The sequence below is a fragment of the Pinus tabuliformis genome, chromosome 6, assembly GCF_031772625.1.
Source record: "Pinus tabuliformis cultivar Carrire ecotype Pingquan chromosome 6, CPIR1, whole genome shotgun sequence".
NCBI classification, from domain to species: domain Eukaryota; kingdom Viridiplantae; phylum Streptophyta; class Pinopsida; order Pinales; family Pinaceae; genus Pinus; species Pinus tabuliformis.
In genome coordinates, this window is record NC_142292.1 from 375,482,833 (window position 1) to 375,506,213 (window position 23,381).

The following is a 23,381-nucleotide window of genomic DNA, read 5'->3' on the forward strand; positions in this document are numbered from 1 at the left end:
ACACGAGCATAAAAGACATCAAGAGATAGTCTACAAAATAGTTCACACGTTAACCATGATGGAAATAAACAAAAACACGCATTCAACAAGATTCATACTAATGCAAACAAAATATTTCATAAGTGTTAGCGTAAGTGAAATAACATGTATAGAAAACATAACAAGAATAGTCCTACTATATTCACAACATATGCATGAAAATGTATCGAATCTGAGCTTTTATTAAAGTGAAAGTACCAAGCATACATATACCATTGATAGACCACTAGCCCCAATGGTGGAACATGAATTCTACACCCGCTCCTCCAAAGAAAGATACTCCCTATATGCTAGAGAGAATCCAAGGCTCTCAACCAAATCCGAAGCTCCTAATTTTAAGCTAAAATCCTAGCCAAAATATTGGCTCCCAAAAGCCCTTTACATGAGTTATGAAGACATATTAATAACAAAAGGGGTGGATATTCATATCTCTTTTGTGAATCTTGAACTTCTCTCATGATTCTTCAACTTCTTTACAAAATTACTTTTCACATTCCACAATTGACACTTGGAATTCTACTTAAAAATTAATTACAAAAGAATATTTCAATGTACTCGTACCCATATAGGACAAAATTGAGTAGAGATAACTAGATAGCCTAATAAGACAAATAAGTCAAGCTTGGGTTTGGGGAAACTCCAGCTTAGTAAATTCGACTTAGGTTCTTGGTCACATGATGGTGCCAAGTTTTCTACAACGTGATGACTTCCCCAAACTGTGCGATGTGATCAGGACGAAATCAAACTCTAGCCTCCATGACATCTATGTACATTTATTTGGAACTAGTCCGAGTTTCCTTCTTGAGTATGAGCAACATGGTATCGATCTAGACAGGGCCAAGAATTTATTTCTACATGTTCAGCTTGTTCACTTTAAGATCTTCCTTGGAAATGACCTACCTGAACTGTTCCAACTATTATTCGACCTCTTGCCTAACCTAATTCCTACATTTGGCTTCAGTGTGTCAGCGAAATCATGAGATCTTATGCGATTTAACCATGAAATCTATTTTGTTGTATAATCATGCATATGGGGCCTGAATATTATCGATGAATGAGGCGAGCTATTTGTTACTATGAGTGATTATCAGTACTTGTGATTTCTTCAATTCTTCTTGTTTCCTTGTTTTCTTTGCCAATTCAGATAGTGCCCCTTTTTATTTCTTTGATCACTCATGCACGAAAATGATGTATGTATGGAAAAGATTGAGAGATTTAGAATTATCGTTACACTTTTTGTTGCATGTTGTGCAAGTGGAAAGCTTCTTTATGCACGATGACAAGCTCTTCATACAAGCTGCACATAGTTTCTCCCAATGCCAATACTTCACCAAGTATGGCTGCCTTAAGTTCTTCCTGATATATTTGTGTGGGAGATGTGGTTTGGACCTTTGCTCGAAGATTTTAAACTTCTTTCCTCGCAACCTGTAATTTCTTCGCCAAATATTTGTTCTCGGACATAAAATATTCTGTGTTTGAATTGGTGACACCTGCAAAGGCCAAGTTGGCTGCGACAATGGCATTTGGATTCCTTCTAGTGTCTATCACAATCACCCTTTCTCTGATGAATGCAGGAGATGCGAGATTGCATGGAAAATGTTTCTTCCTTTCTTGTACAATCTTCTTTTGAAGCTCATTGTAAGTCAAATTGTATGTGTCCATGACCGAACCCTCATCAAGAGGAACAATTTCCTCTTCCTCGCTTGGAGCTTGCTCTATTTTCGGAGGAGGGGGAGACTGAATGGTGACCTGCTGAGTGCTCGACATTAGATCAACATCTTTATTCAACAACTTTGGGTCCACCTCCATGTCTTGAATCACAATAAACTGCTCAATTTCTTGAGCGATCTCCTTGTCCTGCAACTCTTCACTCTCCGCGTCTAGTAGATGGTTCTGCTCTTGTCCCTGGGCTTGTTTTTGTGTTTCTTCTTCTTCTTCCATTCTCTGCATTTCTTCTTCTTCTTCTTCTTCTTGTCTTGTCATTTATTCTTCCAATATGCTATGTTCTTGTTCTTCCCTCTGCTTCATCTCTTCCTTACTTCCTCCTCTTCTCTGCTGCTATGGAAACTTTCAAGATAATTGGATCTTCTTTCATCTTGAAGCTCTGCTGTTCCACCGGATGATGCGCAACTTTCTTCTTTCCCTTCCCACACACTGGGTTGTGCCTTTCCGCTGGTACTACCTTTGGAGTGACTTCTTTCTGTGGAGTAACCTGTTATGTTCCAGCGAAGCTAGATTGTTCACAAGACTTGGAAGTATTACAACAATTTTTCCATGCTTCCTCCTCGGGTCTGTGAAAGGTCCCGCTTGGCCACTGATAATGAATCCTTGCACACTTTTCTTTGCAAAATTTCCTAGGATCGTATGAATTTAAGTACAAACGAATGAATGTGAATTTTTCTATCTCCTTGTCTTCATGTTTGCAACTTTTAGATTCTTAATTTGATACAATTCAATCTGCAAAGGAAGAGCGGGCCAAGGTTCTTTCTTCTTCCTATGCAAAATTACTGATAACCCTATGGAAAGATAGTAAGCAACTTCTTGCATGACTAATTTATCAGTGGCATACCTCGGTAGAAGATGTGGTGAATTCTGTCCACCGAACACTCTAAGGAAATTTCCATTTGGTGAGGCAAACCAATCTATTATCTTTGACACTGCTTCCTTTGCCCCATTTGATAGGCAAGGTGGGTCTTCCTGAAAGATTAACTTGTATAACAAAATGAGGAAGTGATCAATCAACCTTTCCATTACTCCTTTGTGTCTTGGTGTCTAGGTCCAATTCATGCTAGGAAATCAATTGTGAGTGAAAATTGCTTCCAACATGTACACAGACATGTAAAATCTGTCTTTCTTTCCCTTAGGAGGATTCTAGGCATTATATACATGGACCTCTAGTTGTTGAGCCAACAAGTTTGATTGGTTGAATGGTTTTATTTTTTTCACAACCTGGTTCAACAAGAATGCCCACCCTTCGGGGAATGTCTTAGTACTCTATTGAGCACATACCCTTCAACATAAAACTATTAAGTATTGATAAGCCTTCCTGCAAGACTTTTTCTTGTAGGTGTTTGTGGGTGCCTCGCGAAAATTTGTTGGTTCTTTCACCCAACCTTTGACAACCTCCTTTGTGCTCAAGTGGTTGGTGGCAACATAGAAGTAAGAATCCATGAGTGATTCCGGCTCTGGAAAATCGTACATAAGATGGTAATCCTGTGCCAAAAAAGAGGCAAGCCTTTGTCTAATGAAATTATTAATAGTCATAGTCTTGGAATATATATGGTGAATTATCTAGCTGACAATGTCTGCACATGGGAAAGTCAGATAACTACATGCAACCTTATGTAACATTGACTTTTGGACATTGATATAAACATGCCAGTACTTAAGATCCTCTTTGAATCTTCTTGTTGAGAAAGCTTCATTTATTTTGTGCCATGTGATATATTACTCCCCTTTTATCAATAGTTGAGTATCTGCAAAAGCTGGAAAGTTCATTGGAGTACTCTCAACTGCCTCCCCGATGTTGCTTTCTGTAGTTTCCTTTGAGGCAAATCTCTTTGGGGCCATGATGATTGTAATTGATGAAGAGAAGTGCTCAACAACTGCAATACTTGTAGGAGGAAAAGAACTCTTGGAAAATATGAATTAGCTTAAGCAAAATGACTCACAAAGAAAGATCTTGGCAAGAACCATAAGAATGAAGGGAAAATCTATGTAATTCCTGAGCTGATGGAAAAGGCTAGCCCCAAGAACTATCCATTGCATAGTCTTAGCAGCCAACGAAGGAACTTTAGGTAGACTAAGGGAGAGACTACACATTGTGCAGTGTCAGTTGCCAAGGTTGAGGCTTGAGCCCTGGAACTGCGTAATACGTAGTTGGGCTAGCCAAGTACTATGCATTGCATAGTCTTAGAAGCCAAGCTTGAAGCTTAAGCTTTAGACTTGCGTAATTCCTAACTAAGAAAGGCAACATTTGGCCAAGTGAAGGGTAGATCTTCCCTGAGAGAGGATGGGAAAGTGGAAGATCTGAGTGATGGTGAAAGTTAGAGTGTAGATTTGAATAAGGCAAGATAAACTAGTGAAGATTAAGTGCATAATATCAACATGAAAAAGGTAAAACAAACATGCATAGGGAGTCACGGAAAAAATGACCACTAATTGGGAAAAACAAGAAAGCTAATGCGACATTTGTAAAAGGTGAACAATGGAGTGAACCAACACTTGTACAACTTAATATCGGTTAAAACACCAGCAACCATGAAAATAAACAAGAATAATAACACTCACAGCGAAACAAATAAAAGTGATAGAAAAAACAACAAAATATGACAAAATAAAAACTCTCTTGGAAAAGTGCTGCAAACTCCACCGAAGGCTCCTTAATATTGTTGGGAAGGCTAGAGGTCCAAGATCAAATGTGAAAATGAGCTCTATGGGCATCCATTAAATAGATCTAGGCTGATTAGGGTTTATAATGTGCATGCCTAAAATCAAGGAAAAAGTGACACTTGCCAAAAATCCAAAAATAAGAACTTGTATTATCCTTCAGGAAACTAATTATTCACTCCCTATTTTCTAGGAATTGATTTTTTTCTTTTATATATTTTCAGGAAACTAGCCATTCACACTACCAAGGAAGATTGTGTAGTTCCCAACCACTGGGCAACTTCTTGAATCAGTGAATCACACAGTTTCTGAGCTTAAGGGAATCTTTGCACAGTTTTTGAGCTTAAGGTTGGGCTGTCTCCCAGAATTGCACAGTTTATGAGCTCAAGTATGGCCTCCTGGTCTAGATTGCACAGTTTCTGGAGGGAAGACCGACAATGCTGCAAAGTCAAGTCTAGTGATATCTTGTGTCTAAAAGGCATCAAATCGGGATCAAAACAACACATCACAAGCACAACATGAAAGGAAAAGTCTTGATCATAGCATGAATACTTGACGACAGAAAAAGATAAGCTCTTGTGGACAAAATGGAGGCTCCAAAATCAAAGCATGGGATTTGAAGGTGGTTGTAGCAGCTACAAAAGGGTGTTTTCCCACTTGTACTTGCTTCATTAATTAGTGCAGTATACCTTTTTTTGATAGTCTACATGAGACTCCATATTTTTTGTTGTTCTTCTTTCAATTATGAATATTTATGTGCTCTTGGGAATATTGACAGAGGAATAACTAGAAGACCGACATGTAGTAACTAAAGATGCCAACAAACTCTAGCATCCAATAATAGACACTCATCAATTGCCATATGTTATGCCCTGCTAATTGTAGAGTACATAGAAAGTGCGTCGTTTTGGTCCACACGAATGCTTTTTATCCCATAACCTTGTCCTCTAACAACTACACCATCACCAGGAACTTTCCAAAAAATAGAGAACAAATAGAAAATGAAATTAGAGGGTTCTTCTAGAAGTGAGAATAATATTAGGAACAAATAGGCATACAAACATATCAAATATGTAGAGTACTTTTGAACTGTTCTTAAGATGGGGTACCAATTTTGAAGTGTATAACTATCCATAGATGGTAAAACTTTTTGCTTACAACATTTTAATTGTTTCTTCATTTGGATTGATGTTTTTCTAGTCTTAGGGGTGTCCCTAAATTGATTGTATGTTGACATCGAACAAATGAATATGTATATAAAATTTCCCTTGAGGTGTTCGAATGCACTAAATAATAAGGATAAATCCTCAATAATATTTATGATGATTGAGATCAGATTTATTGAGCCAATTGAAACATTTAAACGAATGAAGTCAATTGAATGAGTTATTTAAGTGAATAAGAAATTAAAGTAAATGTACAGAAATCAAACCAAACCATGTAATGTGAAAGATATGATAGATTGCAATAAATATGATGGCACATAGTGGTGGAACATATTCAGTGGATGTTTGAGTAGAAGGAATATAACTGATGATATAAGTCTCTAAACAACATATACATTCCTATTTGTATGTGATTTCATGATGTGTTACCTCTAAATCCACTCACCAACAGGCCACTATAATGCATGTCTCTCTATTTCTGCGATTGGTGCTAAATCAAAGCAAGCTCATCTCATGATTAATTATTGTCTTAAGCATGTACACTCAGAAATAGAATGGAAACATGGCCAAATAGAGCACTTTTTCCATATTCATTTTGATGGTTTCTAACTTTGGGCACAACAACTCAATGTAGCTCCTCCCTATGCATTACTGACAGCGAGAATTACAACAAATTCCATCAACTGAGACTCTTCAGGGGCTCTTATGAAAGAGAATAAGTTGTTTATTAACTGTGAACTATGAAATCTTCTAGAAAAAAAGAAAAGAAGAAATCCCAATACAACTCTTCTCCTTACCTCACACAATATTGATTTCTAAATATAAACCCAACTTCTTGGAACAAATAGACCTCATAAAATTGTTGTAGATGTATGAAAATTGTAGTTGTTGTTTAACAATAATAGATAAATGCATGGGTTATACAGTTATGTATTAAAAGAAAATAGTTGTTGTAACATCCCTGGGTTAAAAGTTCATGTAATAAAGTTAATAAAGGCAAAATAAGACCAAGGTCATGTGACATGTATTCCAAGCTGAATGTTGGGAAAAACATCCTAGTGGGCATCACTTGTTGTGTATTATGGTTAATGGGAAATTGGAAAAGGTAATGGCAAAGGATTTAAAAAGGAAAAAAATACATTATTGGTATTTTATATATGAAAGCAAAGGAAAAGAGGAGAAAAGAGAGGTGAAAGGTCATAGGTTTTATGTGAGGAGTAAATTGAAAGAAAATTAAGGAAAATGAAGAAATCAAAGGAATCAATAATAAAAAGACACCAAAGCATCAGTTTGGGGCCTTTAGTCAATTTTGTTTTAGAATTATCTCAGAGAGGAGAAGAGCACCAAGAGGAGAAGGAAAGAAATAAATAAAAGGAAGGACAAGGAAAGAAAAGGAAATAAAGGATCAAGCAAGGAAAGGTTGGATCAAGCAGCTTCAACACGAATGCTTGCAGGTAATAGGTTGCATGTATGATTTCCTAGTTGGGTTTGGCATGCATGTTATATGCATGTGTTTATTTGGTTTCTTTGTTGTCATTGGCATGGGTTTTTCCTGGTTTTGATAGTGTTTTTTATCTTGCCTTGCCATTTCCGGATATTCAGGGTGTGATGGTTGAGCTTTGGATTGCTAGAAATCTTGGATCAGGGTGATGTGGTCTTAGGAAAATAACAAGGGTTAGAGGTGGAGGCGATGGTTTTCCCGAGGAAACCATCTACAAGTGGGTGGAGATAGGAAAATTCCTCAAGGGATAGTGAAGGAATTCTCAGGCATCCAAACTCAGTTTGGTTTTGTGATCTCGGGATCGGTTTAGGTGAGATCAAAGTATGGTGAAGGTGGAGGTGGTTTAACCTATGGATTCCACTGATTGTTTATGGATTGGTTTATCCCATCACATCCCACATTCATGCATGGAATATGGCACATGGGTGATTGTCTAAAATAAATATTTGGTTCATTCTAATCTATGGTCAAGTGGTACATGGAAGTCCCTGAATTGTTTGGATTTTGCATATGGTTAATAGGATCGAAGTTCCTCTTGTATTTGATGAGTAATTATACTTGTATTATGTGGCTTTAATGGTTGTTCTATAATTTTTATCTAACTAGTTATATGTTGGCTATATGCATGGTTTTATGACAGATTTAAGTATATATCTTATCTCATTTTAATTAATGAATTTCTGGTTAATGAATGCATGACTTAATTGGTGTTATGAAAACTATTATGAGAATGCATTGGTCCTTGTTATACTACTTTAGATACGTTTCAGATCCCTATGTTCAAATATGCATTCATGACCTATATGTTGCATGTTTACCATGTGTTTGACAAAATGCCTACCCTTGTTGGGAGGGTTCAGGTCAAGTCCTTTATTTAGAATCTTTGTTTCTATGTTACTTATCATTTTTGGAAGTTTCATTGAGTTCTGGGCAGAGGCAAGAGTCCTAGCACTAAAAAAATGGCTTCGAATTCAAGGTCGCTAGCATAAAATTGACTGGAAAAGTATGTAGTTGCTAAGAAGCAGGTCTATGGGAGTGATTGGAGGCTTACAGTTGCTTGGAGGCCTTGTCAAATGAGGGAATAAGAGCCCATGTCCATAAAAAGAGAGTTAGCACAGGGATTGACGACATGGAGGGGTTGGGTAGCTCCTAGAGGTCCTGTAACACCTTAGGGAAGTCAGTAAGGTCTTAAATTGTCAACTCCATTTCCTTAAAGTCATATAGGAGTTTGAGTATTATCATAGTGACCCTCAACTCATGTTTACCCCGATAAAAATGGTGAAAGTGGATAAATGTGGGAGGAGTATCAAAGCAGGGTGTGCTCTCTTTGGGTAAAATATGGTGTTGTCAAAGTTATGGTTGTCATGCATGGGGTCATGGTATACGATTGGTATGGTCATGCATCATGTTTTTATATTGATATGATTATGATTATATATGTATCATGCTAATGTGGACTGATTTTGTAGATGAGATAAACCTCCCATGAATGTCAATGAGGTATGGTTTTGATTTTGGTATCTATTTTATGTGTCTAACATGGCCTACTTGCATGAAGAAGAGAATTAGAGATGAAAAGCATAATGGCAGACTACAGTTCCCATGACTCTCCCTATATATTATTTCGGTAACAAAGAGGTGAATATTCTCTTGGTATAAAAATTACATTGAGGAGTTTGAGGGTAGATATCATAAGATGGAAAGAAAAAAATGATAGGTTGGTTGAGGCTCAGGAAAGACTTGCAACGGCTGACATATAGTAGGTAGAGGTAAATGTAGTGATTGTTCATATCTTTTTAGATTTGCAGAGGCAGGGATAGTTGAGGATCAGTCAAGAGCAAGAAGAGAAAACTAATGGAACCTATGGTAGCAAGTCTCAGTCTGGATATGGGTTGGATAAGGGGGATATAGTCAGAGGTGGAAGATCATTGGATACACCTGAAAGGAAGTTTGATAACTATGGGGATAATTATAGTTCCTCATCTAGGATACGTGATCACCACCATTACTATCATCATCCTTATAGGAGAAGTGAGTACTTGCCTGAGGAGTTCAAGAAAGTCAAGCCTCCTACATTCGATTGAGAGATGAAGAAACTAGAAGATGTAGAGGCATGGTTGCTTGGGATGAGGAAGTTCTTAAAATTGCATAACTACTTAGAGAACATGAAAGCCAAAATTTCCACCTTCAATATTAAAGGGAAATTAGACATTTTGTGGGAAGATGTGAATAATTTCAAGGGTATTCAAGAATAAGAGTAGATTTCAGATGAGTTAAAGAGACTCTTCAAGAATACGTATCTATCAGAGAGGTACCATGATGATAGAGCTAAGGAATTTTATGAGCTGCAAATGGGTTCTATGACAGATGATGAGTATACTAGCAGGTTCCTGGAGCTATTGAGGTATGTGCCTTAGCTCAAGGATGAGAAGGCTAAGATTCAGAGATTCATTAGTGGGTTTCTAGTAGCATATAGAAACCAAATTGAGTTTGATGAGCCCATGTCATTGGAGGAGGCCATCCGAAATTTCAAGCATTGCTATGAGCAGTCAAAGTGCAAAGCTGAACCTAAGCATGATTTGAAGGGAAATTAGAAAGTTAAAGGGAAATTTCCACCGACGCAGGGAATACGTTAGGATGCAGGTGAGAAAGAAAATGTTGCTCCTTACAAGAAGTTAAATGCATTTGAGAAGGGACATAGGTCGCGGCATGGAGAGTAGCAGAACATAGGTGATGGTAGGGGATCATTGCAGTGTTGGATATGTGGAAAAGATCATCACAAGAAGGATTGTCCATTGTACCAGGGTAGAAGGCCCCATATCTATAATGCTTAGGAGGCACAAACAATTAGGGATGTTGGCCATAACATTCCTTGGATTTATGCAGTTGTAGACAACAAGAAGGCATATCAGCAGGCATCCATTATTGAGATGGAAGGTAAGCTCTATGGTCGAGTTACTTCTATTTTGATTAATCCTAGATCTAATTATAGTTATGTTAATCCTGGCTTGGTGGATAAGTATGTCTTGAGAAAATAAGTGCATGTAGAGTCTTGGTTTGTATAGTTAGCTACAGGTATTAAGAAGAGAGTTCATCAATGGGTAAGAGCTTGTGAATTTGAGCTAAATGGTATGCCTATTGTAGCACACATGAATGTACTCTCATTGGGATCATATAGGATGATTTTGGGTATGGATTGGCTATACCTTCATAGGACAAAATTAGATTGTTATGACAAGGCCATTGAGTGCCTAGAAGGTAATGGGGAAAAAAAATCTTTCTTGGAAAGAGGAAGCCTACATCAATTAGGATGGTCGCAACTATGTAGGCTAAGCGCAGTTGTAGGAGAGGGTGTGTAATGCTTGCAGCTCATATTTCTAGTGACAAGGGTAAGGATGTTAAGGATGAAAAAAATATTCAAGAGGCACTCTGTATTACAACAATTTCAGGATGTGTTTCCAACATATATTCTAGAGTTTCCTCCTCACATGGAAGTGAAATTTTCTATTGAGTTGGTACTAGGAGCAACACCAACATAAAAGGCACCTTACATGATGAGCACATGAGAGTTAGTAGAGTTGAGGTTGAAACTAAGGGAAATGATTGATAAGGGATATATTCGGCCAAGTGTATCACCTTAGGGTGCTCTAATATTGTTCGTGAAGAAGAAGGATGGTACTCTCAGGTTGTGCATTGATTAGAGGGAACTAAATAAGGTGACGATCAAGAACATGTACATGTTGTCGAGGATTGATGACTTGTTTGATCAATTGAAGGGAGCAACAGTGTTCTCGGAGATTGATTTGAGATCATGATATCATCATCTGCACATCAATGAAGACGACATCTACAACACTGCTTTGAAGACGAGGTATGGGCATTATGAGTTTGTCGCGGTTCCTTTTGGTTTGATTAATGCGCTATCAACTAATTTTATGTGCTTGATGAATATTGTATTGCATCCTTATCTGGACAAGTTTGTGATTGTATTCATTGATGATATATTGATATATTATAAGAATGAGGAAGAGCATGAAAAACACTTAGCAACAATATTGAGATTGTTAATAGAGAATCAATTGTATGCCAAGTTGAGCAAGTGCATTTTATTTTAGAAAAAAGTACATTACTTGGGACATGTTATTTCCAAGGAAGGCATAACAGTGGATCTAGAAACAATAAGGGCTATCATGGAGTGGGAAACTCCTAAGAATGTGGATGGGTTCAGATAATTCATAGGGTTAGTAGGTTACTATAGGAGGTTCATCAACAACTTATCACACATTTCATATCCTATTACATCATTGCAAAGAAAAGGTAAGAAATTTGAATGGATAGAGGAATGTGAAACCAATTTTGATAAGTTGAAGTAGTTGTTGAAAAATGATCCAGTTCTTAAGATTGTAGATCCATATAAAGAGTTCATGGTGTTTAAATATGCCTATAAGAGAGGACACAATGGAGTCTTGATGCAGGAGAGACATGTGGTGTGATATGAGTCCTGGAAACTAACTGAGCATGAGCAGAACTATGTGACTCATGATCTTGATTTGGAAGTTATTATTAATTCCTTGAAGGTGTGGATGCATTATCTTCTTGGCAGGAGGTTTATATTGATGAGTGATAAATAGTGGGTTGAGATATTTGTTTGACAAACCAAATATGAAAGGCAAGAAGGCTAGGTGGTTGGCCATAATCAGTGAGTTTGACTTTGAGATCATATACATTAAGTGTAAGGAGAACAAGGTTGTAGATGCTCTCAATAGAAGAGTGCAAATAAGCACATTGAAGTTGTCAAATTGTATAGGTACATATTCATAGGATCAGATATTACATGAAGGACATCACGATGATAGGTACAAGGAGCTTAGGCACAGGTCACAAAAGGGTATAAGTGATCAAGATGTGGACTATCATCTCATGACAGATGGTTTGTTGAGATTTAGAGACAAGATCTATGTGCCATATTACACTGGGCTCAAAAATCTTATCTTGAGGGAGTTTCATGTCAAGCCATATTTCGGTCACCCAGGATATCAGAAGATGTTGACAACAGTGAAGAAGTTCTACTATTGTTCGAATCTGAAGAAGGAAGAGACAAAGTTTGTGGCTAGATTTTTGGATTGTCAGTAGGTGAAATATTATTGTAATCATCTAGGTGGGTTTCTTCAACCTATTCCGATTCCAGAATGGTAATGGGAGGTCATTTCCATGGATTTCATTACACGTATTTTGAGGACATCGAGGAAACATGATTATATCATGGTTGTGGTCAATATTTTGAGAAGGGTATCTCACTTCATTCTAGTGAAGACTAATTATTTAGCTAGTGAGGTGGCACAAAACTTCATCAGAGAAATCGATAGATTACATGGTGTTCTGAAGAATATTGTGTTAGAAATGGATGCTAAGTTCACTTCCAAGTTTTGGAAGGAGATGTTTGTAGATTTGGGGACAGAGTTGGCCTTCATTAAAACTTATCATCCACAGGCAGATGGATAGATAGAGAGGGTGAACAGGATTTTGGAGGATATGATGAGGATGTACGTCATGCACCAACAGAGGAGGTGGGAGGAGAATCTTCCACTGATTGAGTTTTCTTACAACAATGGTTATCAGGATTCACTAAAGACGAGTTTGTTTGAGGCACTCTATGGGTGGAGTTGCAATACCCCCTGTTGGGTGTGGAGCTTGATTATCTTCTTTATTCAAAGGGTATTGCCTCATTGGACCCCAGTTCGTAATGAGGTGACAATGCCGCCCATTTATGTGCACCGCTGGGGGGGTCCCGGGGGGGGGTGACAATGATTATTTGGAGCCCCCAATGGTGGGGGATCAAGGGCAGTGCCCCCAAAGCTAAAAATAGATGTAAAATTATGTTGTAAAATGTTGTAATTTCGTAGTCAATTTGGGTTGTTCATTAGGTGGAAATCTGACGATAGAAATTATGTTTAATTTAGGGATTTTTGCCATAGAGGGCAACCCCTCGATATATATGAGGGATTGTATTGCATCTATGTGGATCTGTATTCTGAGCGAGAAAGAGAGAGGAGATTGTGTGAGAGCGAAGAGGGAATTGCAATGGATCTGCTGTAGGTTGTATCTCTTCATTTTGCTAGATAATATAAAAGGAAGGAATGGATGCTTCTCCATGGATGTAGCCCAAATTGGGTGAACCACATATATATCTGTCTCTCTTGTTTTATGCATTTTCTATGTTTATATTTCTGCAATATCTTTATGTGTTTCATTTCTCTGTAATATATAATTTTACAACAACTGGTATCAGAGCCAAAGGTCTATTTGGCTGATAAACTCGCAGGAGAGAAGGGTTCCTAGTTCAAGTGGGAGAAATGGTGGAAGATGGTAGATTTAGGGTCGAAGAATTTAACGGCCAAAACTACTAGTTATGGAAGATGCAGATGGAAGATTAGTTGTATCAAAAAGATCTATACCTACCGTTGAGTGAAAGACAAAGAAGCCGACGGGTATAACAGACACATAATGGGATATTCTTGACACAAAAGCACTTAGAACAATACGGTTGTGCCTAGTGGCGTTGTTAGCCTTTAATATTTCAAAGGAAATGACAATAGAGGGTTTAATGTAGGCATTGTCCAAACTATATGAAAAACCCTCGGCCCCAAATAAGTTATTTCTTATGAAGCATTCATTTAATATGAAGATGTGAGAAGGTGGATCTGTTTTTGATCATTTAAACGAATTTAATACAGTTACTAGTCTGTTAAGTTCTGTAGGGGTAAATTTTGATGATGAAGTTAGGGCTCTGTTATTTCTATGCTCATTGCCAGAAATTTGGAATGGTTTAGATATGGCCATTAGTAACTCTGTCTCTGGATCTAATACTTTAAAGTTTGATGATGTTGTCGGTGCAATCCTTAGCGAGGAAAAGCGACTGAAAAACTCCAGTGAGACATCAGGTAATGCTTTGATTGCAGAGACTAGGGGAAGAAAAATGGAAAGAGGAAAGAGCCTAGGATATCACAATAAGTCAAGGAAAGGTAGATCCAAATCCAGATTGGGGATAGTGTGCTAGAAATGTGGGAAGAAAGGACACCTGAAGAAAGACTGCAAGTCTTGGAAGGGAAAAGAAGGAGACGCACATCAAGAAAACAATCATGAATCGAATGTGACAGGTGATGCGTTGCAAGATTCTTTGATTCTTTCATTAGAAAATACTATTGATGCCTGGGTAGTAGATTCAGGGGCCTCATTCCATGCCACACCTAATAGGAAACATTTTCATGATTATGTTCAAGGAGATTTTGGACAGGTTAGATTGGGTGATGATAAACCCTGTAAAATCATTGGAATGGGTACAGTTTTCATAAAATAGCAAAATGGAAATCAATGGCTATTGAAGGAGGTAAGGCATGTTCCAGATCTAAAAAAAAATATGACTTCAACAGGGTAGTTGTGATGTGAAGGCTGTGTAACTACTTTTATAGATAAAAACTAGAAGGTCACTAAAGGATCCCTAGTAATAGCAAAAGAAGAAAAGGTTGGTATATTGTATTTATGAAATGGTATTTCTAATTTTGTTCTATGCTTTAAACTCTATAGGAGTAGATACGACGTTATGGCATCATAGGCTCGGGCACATGAGTGATAAAGGGATGCAGATTCTTCACTCAAGAAATTTGTTGCTAGGTTTGAAGCATGTTGATTTGGAATTCTGTGAGAATTGTGTTTATGGAAAACAAAAGAGAGTTAGATTCCTCAGAGTTGGGAAAGAAAAAAAGAGCGAAAAATTAGAGCATGTGCATATAGATGTATGAGGACCTGCTTAGGTATCATATCTCGGTGGCTCTCATAATTATGTTACTTTTATTGATGATGCAACGAGAAAAATGTGGATTTATTGTATTTGGAATAAATATGATGTATTTGATACTTTCAAGAAATGGAAAGCTTTGGTTGAAAATGAGACAAGAAAAAGGTTAAAGTGTCTCATATCAGATAATGGAGGTGAATATTGGAGCAAAGAGTTTGATAATTATTGTTAAGAGAATGAAATTTGCAGAGAGAAGACAGTTCTAGGAACACCACAAGAAAATGGTGTGTTAGCAAGAATGAACAGGACAATCGTGGAGTGTGCAAGGTGCATGAGATTGCATGCATGATTGTCTTTACAATTTTGGGCAGATGTTGTAGATACTATTGTTTATCTAATAAATAGAGGGCTTTCAAGTTCCTTGGATGGTGCTATTCCAGAGCAGGCATGGACAAGTAAAAAGGTAAACTACTCATTTTTAAAGACCTTTGGTTGTGAAGCCTTTGTCCACATTAATAAAGAAAATAAAATAAAGCTTGAGGAAAAATCAAAGAAATTTAACTTTATAGGATATGGTGTTAATGATTTTGGTTATCTCTTTTATGATTATGAAAAAACACAAAATCATTAGGAGAAGAGATGTCATATTCAATGAAAAGGTTTTGTATAAGGATCATATGCAGGAAAATAAACAGGAAAAGAAAACAGAGAATACGTAGTGCTTGATGAGATCACAGAAAAAGTGAAGGTGCTTGAAAATCATAATGATCAACAACCACAATAGAAACAAGCACCTCAAACACCTGAAAGTGGTGTTATAAGATATACCAGGATAAGTAGACCCTTGAACAATACTCTCCTTCATCATATTATGTATTGTTGATTGATTCTAGTGAACCAGAGTGTTATGAAGAAGCAGTGCAGGTAGAAACCAAGAAGAAGTGGGAGCAAGCCATGAAAGAAGAGATGGACTCCTTAGCACATAACCAAAATTGGGACTTAGGTTAGGTTGCTTGCAGGTAAATCAGCATTGCAAAATAAATGGGTTTACAAGTTGAAGGAAGAAGATGGAGGTAGAAAAGGTATAAATCTAGACTTGTGGTGAAGGGGTTTGAACAGAAAAAGGGTATAGACTTTGATGAGATATTTTCTCCTGTTGTTAAAATGACTTCAATTAGAACTATTTTAAGTCTGGTAGTAGATGAAGATTTGCATCTTGAGCAGTTATATGTAAAGATAACCATTCTCCATGGGGATTTGGAGGAATAAATATATATGTAGCAGCCACAAGGATATGAGGTAAAAGGGAAGGAGAAAATAGTGTGCATGTTGAAGAAGAGCTTGTATGGCTTAAAACAGGCTCTAAGGCAATGGTATCTAAAATTTGACATGTTTATGTCTGAACAAGGTTACACTAGATGTCACTCTGATTATTGTTTTTATCTCAAAAGGAAAAATGATGGAAGTTATATTATATTGTTATTGTATGTAGATGGCATGCTTGTTGCAGGTTCTAACATGCAGGAAATAAATGTGCTCAAAATAAAATTAGCAAAATCATTTCAATTGAAGGATTTGGGTGCTGCAAAATAAATCCTTGGTATGAGAATAACTAGAGACAGGAAGAATCACAAATTAACATTGTCTCAGAGTGAGCACATATAAAAGGTGTTGAAAAGATTTATTATGCAAAATGCAAAACTAGTTAGTATACCTTTGGCTAGCCATTTCAAACTAAGTAAAGAGGTGAGTCCTAAGACTCAGGAAGAAGTGGCTTACATGTCTAAAGTTCCATATGCATCAGCAGTTGGAAGCTTAATGTATGCAATGGTCTGCACAAGGCCTGATATTGCACTTGTAGTGGGAGTTGTAAGCAGGTACATGAACAATCTAGGAAAAGAACATTAGATGGTGGTGAAGTGGATTCTCAGGTATTTGAGAGGTACCACAAATCAAGCATTATGCTTTGGTGGTTCAAACATTGCTCTACAGGTATATCTTGATGCAGACATAACGTGTAATAGAGATAACAAGAGGAGCACCACAATGTATGTGTTTACTGTAGGTGGAACAACTATTAGTTGGGTTTCAAAACTGCAAATTGTTGTTGCACTCTCAATGACGGAAGCAAAGTATGTTGCTACTATAGAGGCTAGTAAAAAAATTATTTAGATACAAAGGTTTCTAGATGAATTGGGTAAGAAGTAGGCATTGGGTAGGTTATATAGTGACAGCCAGACTGCCATACATCTTGCAAAGAAATATGCATTTCATTCCAAGACTAAACATATATAGCTCAAGTACCATTTCATGTGGTCAGTGTTGGAAGATGGATAGTTGAAGCTAGAATATATACACACTAGCTAGAATCCAGCAGATATGTTAACAAAAGTTGTATCCAGGGAGAAACTGAGATTTTTCTCGGTTTCAATTGGTCTTTAAGTATGATGATGAAGATGAGAAACAACCAGGTCCAAAGTGGGGTTATTGTCCAACAAATGAAGCAGTAGTGGAGTCTCTATAATCAGTCTCCAAGTGTGAGATTGTTGGGTGTGGAGCCTGCTTATCTTCTTTATTCAATGGTATTGTCGCATTGGACCCCAATTCGTAATGGGGTGACAACATGCCTATTTATGTGCACCGCTAGGGGGGTCTGGGGGGGTGATGACGATTATTTGGAGCCCCCCTTCGAAGGGGATCGGGGGTAGCGCCCTCAAAGCTAAAAATAGAAGTAAAATTTCCTTGTAAAATGTTGTAATTTCATAGTCAATTTGGGCCGTTCATGAGGTAGAAATCTGACGGTAGAAATTATGTTTAATTTAGGGTTCTTTGCCCTAGAAGGCAACCCGTCGCTATATATGAGGGAATTTTATTGCGTCTATGTAGATTTATATTCTAAGCGAGAAAGGGAGAGGAAATTGTGTGAGAGCGAAGAGGGAATTACAACGGATCTGTTGTAGGTTGTATCTCTTCATTTTGTTGGATAATATAAAAGGAAGGACTTCCTGTTTCTCTGTGGACGTAGCCCAAATTGGGTGAACCACGTACATCTATTTCTCTCTTGTTTTATGCATTTTTTGTATTTATATTTCTGCAATTTTTTTATGTGTTCCATTTCTCTGTAATATATATTTTTCTAACAACCCCATCAGCTGGAGTGATGCAATGAACATGGTACTTATAGGATCATATATTGGGATAAATGTAATAGGAAATGCAGGTCATAAATAAGAATCTAAAGGAAACACAGGATTGATAGAAGATTTATGTAGACCAACATAGGGCATTTAAGGAGTTTCAGGTTGGGGAGCATGTGTATTTGTGCATCAAGCCCAAGAAGAGCTCCTTGAGGATTGGATGATGTGCCAAGTTAGCACTACAATATTGTAGGACTTTTGAGATCCTTGAGAGGATTGGACCAGTGGCCTACATACCCCTACTTCCTCTGACTATGAAAGTCCATGATGTTTTTCATGTTTCATTACTTAAAAGATATGTGAAAGATGTTGATCATGCTATTGATTGGTATGTATTGTAGGTGGAACTAGAAGGAGAATTCTAGCTCGAACCTCAGTGCGTATTGCGTCGGAAAAAACTCATTCTCTGCAACTGAGCAATCAAGCAAGTTAAAGTGGAGTGGAATCACTTTGGGCTCGATTAAGCTACATGGGAGATGGTTGATCAGATGTGAGTTATGTATCCTTTATTGTTTTCTGATGGAGGAAAATGAGTTTTAGGTATTTGTACATATTTCTGTATGGTTTCTATCGTAAATACCACAATAAGTTGTGTTTTAAAGCTCCAATAAGTGGTATGGTTGTGAGGTTGTCCTGTTTGTCATGGTGGTTTTGATTTTGAGAAGGTTGTTCATTGTAAATAATGCAATCAGCTAAGTTATAATGCTCCATACACAGTATGTTTTTGTTTTCAATGGTTTTGCTGGCTGTAGGTGTCATAGAAAACCGAGGATGATGTTCCCCTAAGGTAGTAGGGGCCAATAACAACCCCGGGTTAAAAGTTCATGTCATAAAATTAATAGAGGAAAAATAAGGCCAAGGTCACAAGACATGTATTCCAAGCTGAATGTTGGGAAAACAAATCCTAGTGGGAATCACTTGTTGTGTATTATGGACAAGGGGAAATTGGCAAAGGAAATGGAAAAGGATTTGCAGGGGAAAAAAGTAATTATTGGTATTTTATTTATGAAAACAAAGGAAAATAAGAAAAAAGGGAGGTGAAAGGTCACAAGTTGCATGTGAGGAGGAAATTGAAGGAAAATTAAGGAAAATAAAGAAATTAGAGGCATCAATAATAAAAAGACACCAACACATCAGTTTGGGGCCTTTAGTTAGTTTTGTTTTGGAATTAGTCTAAGAGAGGAGAAGAGCAATAAGATGAGAAGGAAAGAAAACACGCAAATAACGGACAAGGAAAGAAAAGGAAAGAAAGGATCAAGTAAAGAAAGGCTGGATCAAGAAAATTCAACGAGAATACTTGTAGGTAACTGGTTGCATGTGTGATTTCCTAGCTAGTTTTGGCATGCATGGTATATCCATGTGTGTATTTGGTTTCTTTCTTGTCATTGGCATGGTTTTTGTTGGGTTTCGATAGTGGTTTTAGTCTTTCCTTTCCATTTCCAGATAACCATGGTGTGATGGGATTCACTCTTAGTTGAGGCTTGAATTTCCATAAGTTTTGGATCTAGGTGAGGCGGTATTAGGAAAATCCAAAGTGTTGGGGGTGGAGATGGTTTTCTTCAGGAAGCCCTGAATGAGTGGGTGGCGACAAGAAAATTTCTCAAGGGATGGTGAAGGAATTCTGAGACATCTAAACTCGATTTGCTTTTGTGTTCTCGAGATCGGTTTAGGTGAGATCACGATATGATGAGGGTGGAGGTGATTTAACCTATGTATTCCCTTGGTTTTTTATGGATTGCTTTATCCCATGAGATCCCACATTCGTGCTTGGAATATGGCACGGGGGTGATTTCCTGAAAGAAAGTTTTGGTTCAGCCCAGTCTATGGTCGGCTGGTATGTGGAAGTCCCTCACTTAGTTGGATTTTACATTTGGTTAATAAGAGCTAAATTCTTCTTTTATTGAGGAGTAATTATATTTTTATTATGTGGCTTTAATGGTTGTTCTATCATTTTTATTTACATGGTTATATGTTGGTTATAAGCATGGGTTTATGACAAGTTTAAGTATCGTTCTTATATCATTTTAATTAATGAATTTCTGGCTAATGAATGCATGAATTAATTGGTGTTATGAAAACCATTGTGAGAAGGCATTGGTCCTTATTGTTAAACCTCAGATAAGTTTTAGATCCCTGTGTTAAGATATGCATTCATGACAGGTAGGTTGAATGTTACCATGAGTTTGACGAAATCCCTGTCCTAGTTGGGAGGGTTTAGGTCAAGTCCTTGTTCAAGTTCTTGGTTTAAAATATTTTTTTCTATGTTATTCATGATTTCTTGAAGTTTCATTGAGTTCTGAGAAAAGGTATGAGTCCTAGCCTTGAAAAACTAGCTCAAAATTCAGGGTCGCTGACAGAGAACTAACTGGAAAAGTCCCATTAGGGGATTTATGATGTCTAAAATGGGTCTCTTAAGAAAAATGTACAACCAAAATAAACTTTATAAGAACCAATAGGATTCAAGATGATTATGTCAACCATGGGGGATGATTCACCAATTTTGGAGTAAAAAGGTAAAAATACAAAAAAAATAAAATAATAAAACTACTTTTTCAACCCGTATTTTCAACTTATCTTCCTAAGGTTTTACTCAAATTTCGAGCGAAAGTAAGCGTTGGATGCAAAATTTAATTCCGCATTCAAGGAGTACACATGTTGCATACTTTGGATTGACCCTGCTACATCAAAAATGAGAAATACACAAAAAATGTGATTGCAATCATGTTTTTTCATGTATTTCTCATTTTTCATCTAGTAGTGTCCATCAAAAGTATGCAATATGGGTACTCCTTGGATGAGGAATCAAATTTTGCATCCAATGAGTGTTTTCTCTCGAAATTTGAGTAAACCCATAGGGATATAAATTGAAAATATGAGTTGAAATTATAGTTTTTTCTTTTTTCCCTCTAAAATTTGGTGATGTAATCTAGTATTATTTTATTATTTCCACTATTATTTTATAATTTCCTTAGGAGGCCCATTTTAAACCTCAAAATTCCTGTAATGAAAATCACTGGGAATCAGGCCTATGGGAGTGGTTAGAGGCTTACATTTTTTTGGAGGCCTTGTCATGGGAGTGAATGAGAGCCTAGGCAAGTAAAAAATGGAGTTAGCTTAAGGGTTGGACACCTAAAGGGGTTGGGTAGCTTTTGGAGGTGTCGTAACACCCGAGAGAAGTCAGTAAGGTCTTAGGTTGTCGACTCCATTTCCTTAAGGTCATATAGGAGGTTGAATCTTATCATAATGATGCCCATCTCATGTTTACCGTAGGAAAACTAGTGAAAGTGGTAGGAGGCAGTTATAGTTTTTTAAATTAGCAAGATGTTCATGAAAACTCTTGAAGAGCTTCCTAAAGGGAGACTTCCAATAATAATCCCTTAACCTACTAAATATATGCTAATCCCATGCATCCATCTCTGTCATATGAGGATGTCTACTCATTCTTATTACCATAATTCAGTAAAAATGGAATATTACAGTGCTGCACTTGAAGTGTAGCTATCATAAGAGAAACCTGTTATTTTCTAATGACATTACTCTAATCTGCTAAAGAGTGTTAACATGCAACGTTGACTCCCAATAAAAAATCTTCACTGTCCTTTAATTATGGTCTCAAAATATCATGCAAATCATATTACCCTATCGAATCCCTCCCAATTAGGCTACAACCATAGTAGTTTTGATGAAAATAAGAGAGTGAACATATTTGGATTACATAGTGAACCTATTTGGAGTGTAGCAGGAGACAAGTTTCATTGTATAGAAGAAGGAACAAAACCAATGTGGTTTAGAAAATGTTTTTAAACTTACCATTGATTTCCAATGTGTAGGTAAACAAGACAATTATGAAGAAGAATTAAATTTCATTTAGGCATGGCTTGTAACACCATGCCTTGATAAGGTCTGCATATAAGCTACAAAAATGAATGTTGAAGACAACATGCATAATGAACACATCAATGAAATTTTAAAGTATTGGAGTTTTGAAGAGATAAAATTTTATTCTCACCTTATGTTGTAGTAGAGTGATGATGAAAAACAAGCTAAAAAAGATGACATGTGGCAGCAGTCCACATACAAACATATTTTTGAAGAGATAGACGATATGCATGCAAAGCCTGGAACGATGGAAGACCTACACCAGCAAATGAAGAAACTAAGGTTTGAAGGATACACCAAAAAGAAAAAGTTGAAACAAAACTAAGGTTTGAAGGATACAACAAAAAGAAAAGGTTGAAACAATTTAGAAGCTACATGATCTCAAAGAAAATAAAAAAAAATAGTAAGCCTAGTTGAGACATAGACCAATAGACATCTTAATTAAACTTTTGATGTGGTTGAAAATAAGGGGGAGTGTTGGAGAATCTAATTTCAACCACCTACTAGGTCTCATAGCCGTTACTCCAAGTGCCCTAGTTCAGTTTAGTTGAGTTTCACTCCAATCATTCAATGTTGATGTCTCCAATGTAATCTTCTTTAACCGATTCATAATATTGAGAAGAGTAATACTTTGCTCCACGATTTTCATTTTTTGTTAGTGTAGAGTTACTCTACAACTCTCTGCACAATGAAAACCTTTGCACAATACATTAAATGAAACATCCAATGAAGATGTTGGACTAGTGTGGGTGTATGCCTTCTATTTAACCGTTGATAAAAATCATTGTTTTTTTAAGCCATATATGACCAATCGATTTCATTGGTGTTTTATTGTGTGGAGAGTTATTTCATTATCACTATGCGAAGTTTAGAAATGGTGATTTGGATTTTTTTTGGTATTTATTTTCATCATTACTAGGTTATGGAAATGTAAATAAAATTATTAACATCGAGAAAACCAAGCAAATGTGGGCCAAGAAAATTTAATGGAAAAAGAAATATGGTGCTGATACTCCTAGTGTTTTGTTATATGTTGAGTTATTGCCCACTTTTGTCCTTCATTTTCAAAAGGCATTGAGTTGACTCCCCCATTTCTATTTTCCAAAATGTTACCAAGTCCAACTCTTGTGAGTTTAGTCACACCTCAGCGATGACACCCAAGCCAAAAATAGTCCACTCTTTATAGTGGAGTACTTTAGGGCATATAGATGGAAGGAGTTTGAGCATAAGAAAAATAATAATAAAATCAAAAATGCCCAATTCTACATAGTTCACCTCAAGATTATTACAATAATTTTGGGAAATTCAAGAAAGGGTTATCATAAAATTATTTTTATATAATGGTATATTTTAGGTGTGTTGGCCCTAAAAAGAATCTCTACAATTGTAAATTCTCGTGATGAAATGGATATATT